General features: G+C 39.7%; 1 protein-coding gene across 2 annotated transcripts in view; it reads left to right on the top strand.

The window, feature by feature from the left end:
* The window catches only part of HTR4 (5-hydroxytryptamine (serotonin) receptor 4, G protein-coupled), a 170,210-nt gene that overhangs the window by 995 nt on the left and 163,303 nt on the right, over window positions 1–5,912 (top strand). The gene's annotated exons all lie outside the window — the stretch shown is intronic.

Genomic DNA, 5,912 nt, shown 5'->3' with positions numbered 1-5,912 from the left:
GTGTGTGTGTGTGTGTGTGTGTGTGAGAGAGAGAGAGAGAGAGAGAGAGACAAGATAGTGTGTCTTGAGCGTCCACTTGGATGTGTGTGTATACGTGGCCATGAGTGTGTGGGTACACTGTGCTGCATAAAGCCTTGGCGGTCACTGCTGGTACTCGCAACCATCCTGCAGTTGCCTTTCACAGAATCCCAATCCCAATTTCAGATGCATTTCCTCACAGCTTGCTACCCTGTGCGGCACTGTGCTGTTAGTTGCCTTTGAAAGAAGCGGCTGTTGATACAAGGAAGTGGCAGCTGGCAGAGGTGAAAAAGTGGTAGGCATGAGCTTGTCTTCCTAGAGTTCAATGTTAAGAGAAAATCTTGGCTTGATTTCCATTTGGTCCAATCAAAGGAAGAAATATAATGTTTCTTAGGATATAGGTTTGACATGAACCAAAGGAGGCTTTTGATGGAAGGACACTGGTTCGAGTTTGCCCTCCCTGTCTTCTATCGCTGGGATGGATTCTCTGGCACTTAAAGCTGTGGGTGACTGTGGTGGGCAGTAGTGGATATTTACCCTGTCCCCGGAATGGAACTTCAGCATCAGTGACCAAGGGAGATGTTGCTGCGTGCTCCTGGTGAGCACGGGTTTTGAAGGAAAAGGATGTGGGTGGTGGATGCAGTGCCCTGGAAACAAGGAAAAAGTCAGGGCAGGGATGAGACCTGCAGAGTTCTGAAGAGCAGCTCTCACCTAGGAAATATACAAGTGTCAGGAAAAAAAATTAGTAAAAAGTAAAGAGGTTTTGCAGCGTTAGCAAGTCATTTCTTAATCATGTTTATTTTCCTCATGCATTCTCATCTTAAAATCTCTTATGTTTGCATCATTCCTTCCTGTGGGAAATATCCTTATTATAATAATTATTATAGAGGAGAGCCGCAGTCATCATTTAAATGCTAGGAGAACTGTAGCTCACTGAAGCTAGCAAGAGCTTCAGGGAGCATTTAGTCCAGCTCATATGGAGCAGAAGGAGGCCCCAGGGCCCAGAGGACAGTAGTGTGTCTGGTTCCTCTGAGTTATCTGGATTTCAGTCCTGATGCTGTTCCTTCTGGGGGCAAAAGCATCCTTGAAGCCAACAAGTCAAATGTATATTCTTTCACCGTGCTCTTCTGGACCTCCCTGATTCTGTTCATCTCCTCATCTCCTTCCCCAACTTCACAGACTAAAGGACAGCACCTGAAACCCAGCATAAGCATCCTGCTACCCCAAGACACCTCCTGATTTTTCCACCTGTGATTGAACACCACCATCCTCTACATCACCCAGGCTGGGAACTGAAGTCACCTTTTTATTCCTCCTCTTCCTTCATCAGTAGCTGACATAGTTTTCATCAATAGGCAGGTTTTATCTATTTTTCCCTCAATACCTCTTAAATCTATTTTGTTTTTCTTTTTCATTCCCACTGCTGCCACCTTATCAGGTAAGGCCCTTATTTGGGAATTTCTGGAGATAGGAATAGATATAGACTATGATCACTGAAAAACTGCAAAGCAAATACATGAATTGAACACGCTTGATATTATCACTCTTTGACTAACAAGTTAAATTCGTTTTTTGGAAGAATCTGGATGATGGCTGTGGCATCATTATGTGACATAGATCAAGTTTTCTTTGCCTTTCTAAGTCTCGGTTTCTTCACCTGTGAAATGTGATGAATGATTTCAACTAGAATATAGTCACTAGATCATTTCCAAGGATTCTCTCAATGCTAGAATTCTCTGATTGCCATTGATGTTCTTGTTTGTAGCAAGAAACATTTCACCTAATTTCTTATGGTTACCTTCTGATATTTAACCGATCAATTTGTTGATATGAAAATTCAATCTTCCATATCATTGCTTTTTTGAATATTGAAAAATGTGTCCAGCCTTATTAAGCTAACTTCACATCATGCAGTAATTCAGGATTTCTTGGCACTATTGGAATTTTGAGCTAGATAGTTCGTTGTTGGGAAGACTGTGCTCTGCATCATAGAATGTTCAGCAGCATCTCTGGCATTCATTAGATGCCAGTAGCAACTCCTACTTGTGACAACCAGAAATTTCTCTAGGCATTGCTAAATGTCCCGGAGGGTGGGTGGGCAAAGTACCCCTCCTCCCACCACTCCTCTTGAAAACCACTGCTGTAATTCAAGCACGAGTCTTGTAAAGAAACATCTTACAACAAAGTTTTTAAATAAATAAATGAATTCCTGTGTTGCTAGCTGCCTTCCCACCCGCTTCCAACTTTACCACCCTCACACATTTACCTTTATCCCTCCTGCTTTTCACTGCCTTGTTGCTATGCCTGGAAATGCTCAACATGCTGCTGAAGGCTGAGAAGCATTTGGGAGGCAATATAATAATCATCTTAATAGCTCACATTAATCTAGACCTTGATATGTGCCAGACACTGTTCTAAATGCTTAATGAGAATGATCTTATTTAATCTTCATTAAGAATCCTATGAAAGGATTCATAGGATACACACTTCTGTTACTCTCATTTTAGCAATGCGGTAACTCAGACTTAGAGAGGTAAAATAATGTGCCCAAGTTTTCTCAGCTATGGATCAGTGAAGCTGGGATGAAATTGTGTGTTGTCTGATTCCAGAATCCATGCTCTGAACCTCCATATTGCAGTGCCTTGCATGAATGGGATCTTGGTGTTACAGGGTGGAAAAGCACTTAGGTATCCTCAAGCCCAGTTGTATATCCAAGTCTGCCTCCAGAAAACAGGCTAGAGACTATGAGGTTGTGAGTTGTGTTCAGCTGAAATGTGATTTATCTCATTTTTATGTCTTCGCCCCCTCTCTGTTATTCAGAAATAGCTCAAAGGCATATGCAAAGCGAGAGGGGTGGGGCAGGGTTGGGTAATGGAAAAGTGGGGAGGTGCAGGGGAGAGGAGGGATGGAGAAAGGAACAATGAATTATACCTTTATTTTTCCATTAAGCTCTCCTTACCATCAATCTAAACTTTAGATATTTCTTCTCTTGTCAAAATTAAAGTTGCCATTTTTTTTTTAAAAAAGCTCTGTCTTTTTTCTTCTTGATTTGCCCCTTGATTCCTCCATTCTGCATGCTGTTGACTTTTTTATACTATTGAGGCAGTAGAAAGTAGTACAGATTTGAACAGAGGAAAATACAATGTAAATGGCTACTAAGTAGACTTATTCATAGGGCTGGCCTTAAATATAGTCTGAGTAACAATGACTGCCTTACCATTTACCAATTACTAATATGCTTGCAAATCTAAGGCATGTCTAAAAAGGTTGACTGTTTTTTTAAGATCCTATGTCAACAAATTCACAGGTTTGTTAACTGCCAGTGAATAAATGATAGTGCACTGGCTTTACCAGCCTCATGGTTAAGACAGTGGTTCTCAAACTTTCATGAGCGACAGAATATTCGGACTGTTTGTAACACAAGGGATAAATGGCTGAGGGGATGAATACCCCATTTTACATGATCATGATGTGATTATTTCACATCGCATACCTGTATCAAAACATCTCATGCACCCTACTATGTACCCACAAAAATTACAAATGAAAACTTAAAAATAACACAGATTGCCGGTCCTCATTCCCAAAGTTTCTGATTCACCTAGGTTAAGGTCTAAGAATTTACATTTCTAATAAGTTTGCAGGTGATGATGTTGCTCCACGTCTTGAGACCACTATCTGAGAACTATTGGGTTAAGACCTAAAGAACAAAAATGAAACTCACAATCCAGCCACTTGGATTTTTGGAATAAAATATATTTGATTTTAAGATAACTAAACATTTGGATTAATGAGAATCAATGAGTGGAACAAGACTGAAAGGTCAATAATTACTAGGGATGAATTGACATTTCTTACTAAGCATCTAAGCTTTGCCTCTTATTTTGAGTTTCAGAAAAACCTTTGCTTTTTCTCAGCAATTGTACTTCTAGGTTGAATTAATTCTGGTCTTAGATCTTGTCATGTTCCTTGTCTCCACCTACCCCCACTGCTACCTTAATTTGGATGATAAAATTCCTCATTACTCACGGAATAATCCAAATCAAAAGTCCTTTAATATCTTGTCTACTGCCAGATAAATTCTGAAGAGTCTCTCTAAGTTAAGAAAAGTATATTATCTGTCCATGAAGTTTGTATTTCTTTCCCTTTCAAATCCACATTAGCACTATAGAGAAACCCAACAGAAATTTAAGTCTGTATATTTATGTAGAATTAATTTAATTTTTGATATCTCAATCAGAAAGTTTCTTTTAAAACTGAATTTCAAATTCAATCAACTCCTTCCTTTTTCTTGAATATTAGCTTCTTTTATTTTTTTCATGATCACACATTCCCCATCCAAGCAAGATGTCTCTAAGAACTTGCTCAAAAAGATCTGTTCTGAAACTCAGATTTAGTTTAAATAATGTTTATTGAATATTTATCATGTGTATATTTCGTACACCTAGTCTTTGATTGTTCTATGAACTCCTGAGAGAAGTATTGTCTCTCTCATCTACAGATGAGAAAACTAAGGCCTAGACACTTAAACTCTTGTATTAGTTAGAAGGCTAGGTGTATTAGTAAATATGTTTATTGGTTATACATAATAAAAGCCGACACTGGCTACTTAAACAAAAAATTGGGATTTATTGAAAAAACAATAGTGCTTTCATAATGGAATTAAGGAACTTGGCTCCAGGAAGGATGGGAAAACAGCCAATTCTAGAAAACTCAGCTCCTGGAGTTCATGACTCTTTCCACATTGCTCTGCCATTCGTTTGACACATTCCCAGGAGTCTGTTCTCTTAGTTCAGATTCTCAAGAAAGAGAATCTGATTGGCTCAATTGTTTATGACCAAGAAGTCGTAGCAGAAGCATAGTTGCCACAGGCTCATCCTTGTGATAGTGGTAAAGTTTTCCAATGACAAGTGGTGTAGTGGATGCCTGAATAAATGTCCCCTCCTATCACACAACTAGTATGGCAAAGACGGGATTTAAACTCAGGTTTGACTTCAAGGCCAGTATTTTTCTTCTTCGAAAGGGATGTTGGATGGAAAATCACATACTGTGGCTTGTAATAAAGACAATCTGCCTTTCTTTTTGAGGTTCCCCCACATTAGGCAACCCAGGCACAACATCCTGATCCTTCCGTTTGTGCACCTCTCTTCGACTCTGATGCTTCAGGGGCCAGGCACATACTGGCTCCTCTCTGTCCACCTGGTTTCTGTGTCATGTGGCCTGGCTTCTCATTCTGCTCATGTTTGTCACATCTGTTCACCTAGCACGACTCTAACTCACAGATTATATCTCATCTTCAACTTGCACAGTAGATCATCATTGAATGCCAAGCACCTTCCATGAGCATTGCTGAGAGCTCTGTATCTCATTTAACTTTTCTAAAAACTCTGTTGTTGCCCTTTTTGAGGCTTATTTTCCAATATTTTATTATGAAAATACATACTTAAGGGACAGGTTGAAAGAGCTATATAGTGAACACTCATATAGTCACCAAAAAGATTCTATAATTCTAATTTTACCATAGTTGTTTTGTCATATTTCTGTGTATCTATTCACCAATCCATTCTTTGGATGATTGCAAAGTTGTTGTTTCTTATTCTTACTTTTATGCTAGGGAAACAAACCAAGACAGGTGACATGACCGGTCCAAGGTCACTCATGAGGTGGTAATTGGGCTGGTACTTAACACTGGCAGTCTGAATCTCCAAACCACCGTTTTTCTTTGTTTTGTTTTGTTTTTGAGATGGAGTCTCGCTCTGTCAATGAGGCTGGAGTGCAGTGGCGCAATCTCAGCTCACTGAAACCTTAGCCTCCTGGGTTCAAGTGATTCTTCTGCTTCAGCCTCCCGAGTAGCTGGGACTATAGACATGTATCACCACGCCCGGCTAATTTCT

Source organism: Colobus angolensis, unplaced genomic scaffold (genome assembly GCF_000951035.1).
Source record: "Colobus angolensis palliatus isolate OR3802 unplaced genomic scaffold, Cang.pa_1.0 Scaffold90, whole genome shotgun sequence".
NCBI classification, from domain to species: Eukaryota; Metazoa; Chordata; class Mammalia; order Primates; family Cercopithecidae; genus Colobus; species Colobus angolensis.
Note: the sequence above shows the minus strand (reverse complement) of the source record. Positions and strands in the feature narration are given on the sequence as shown.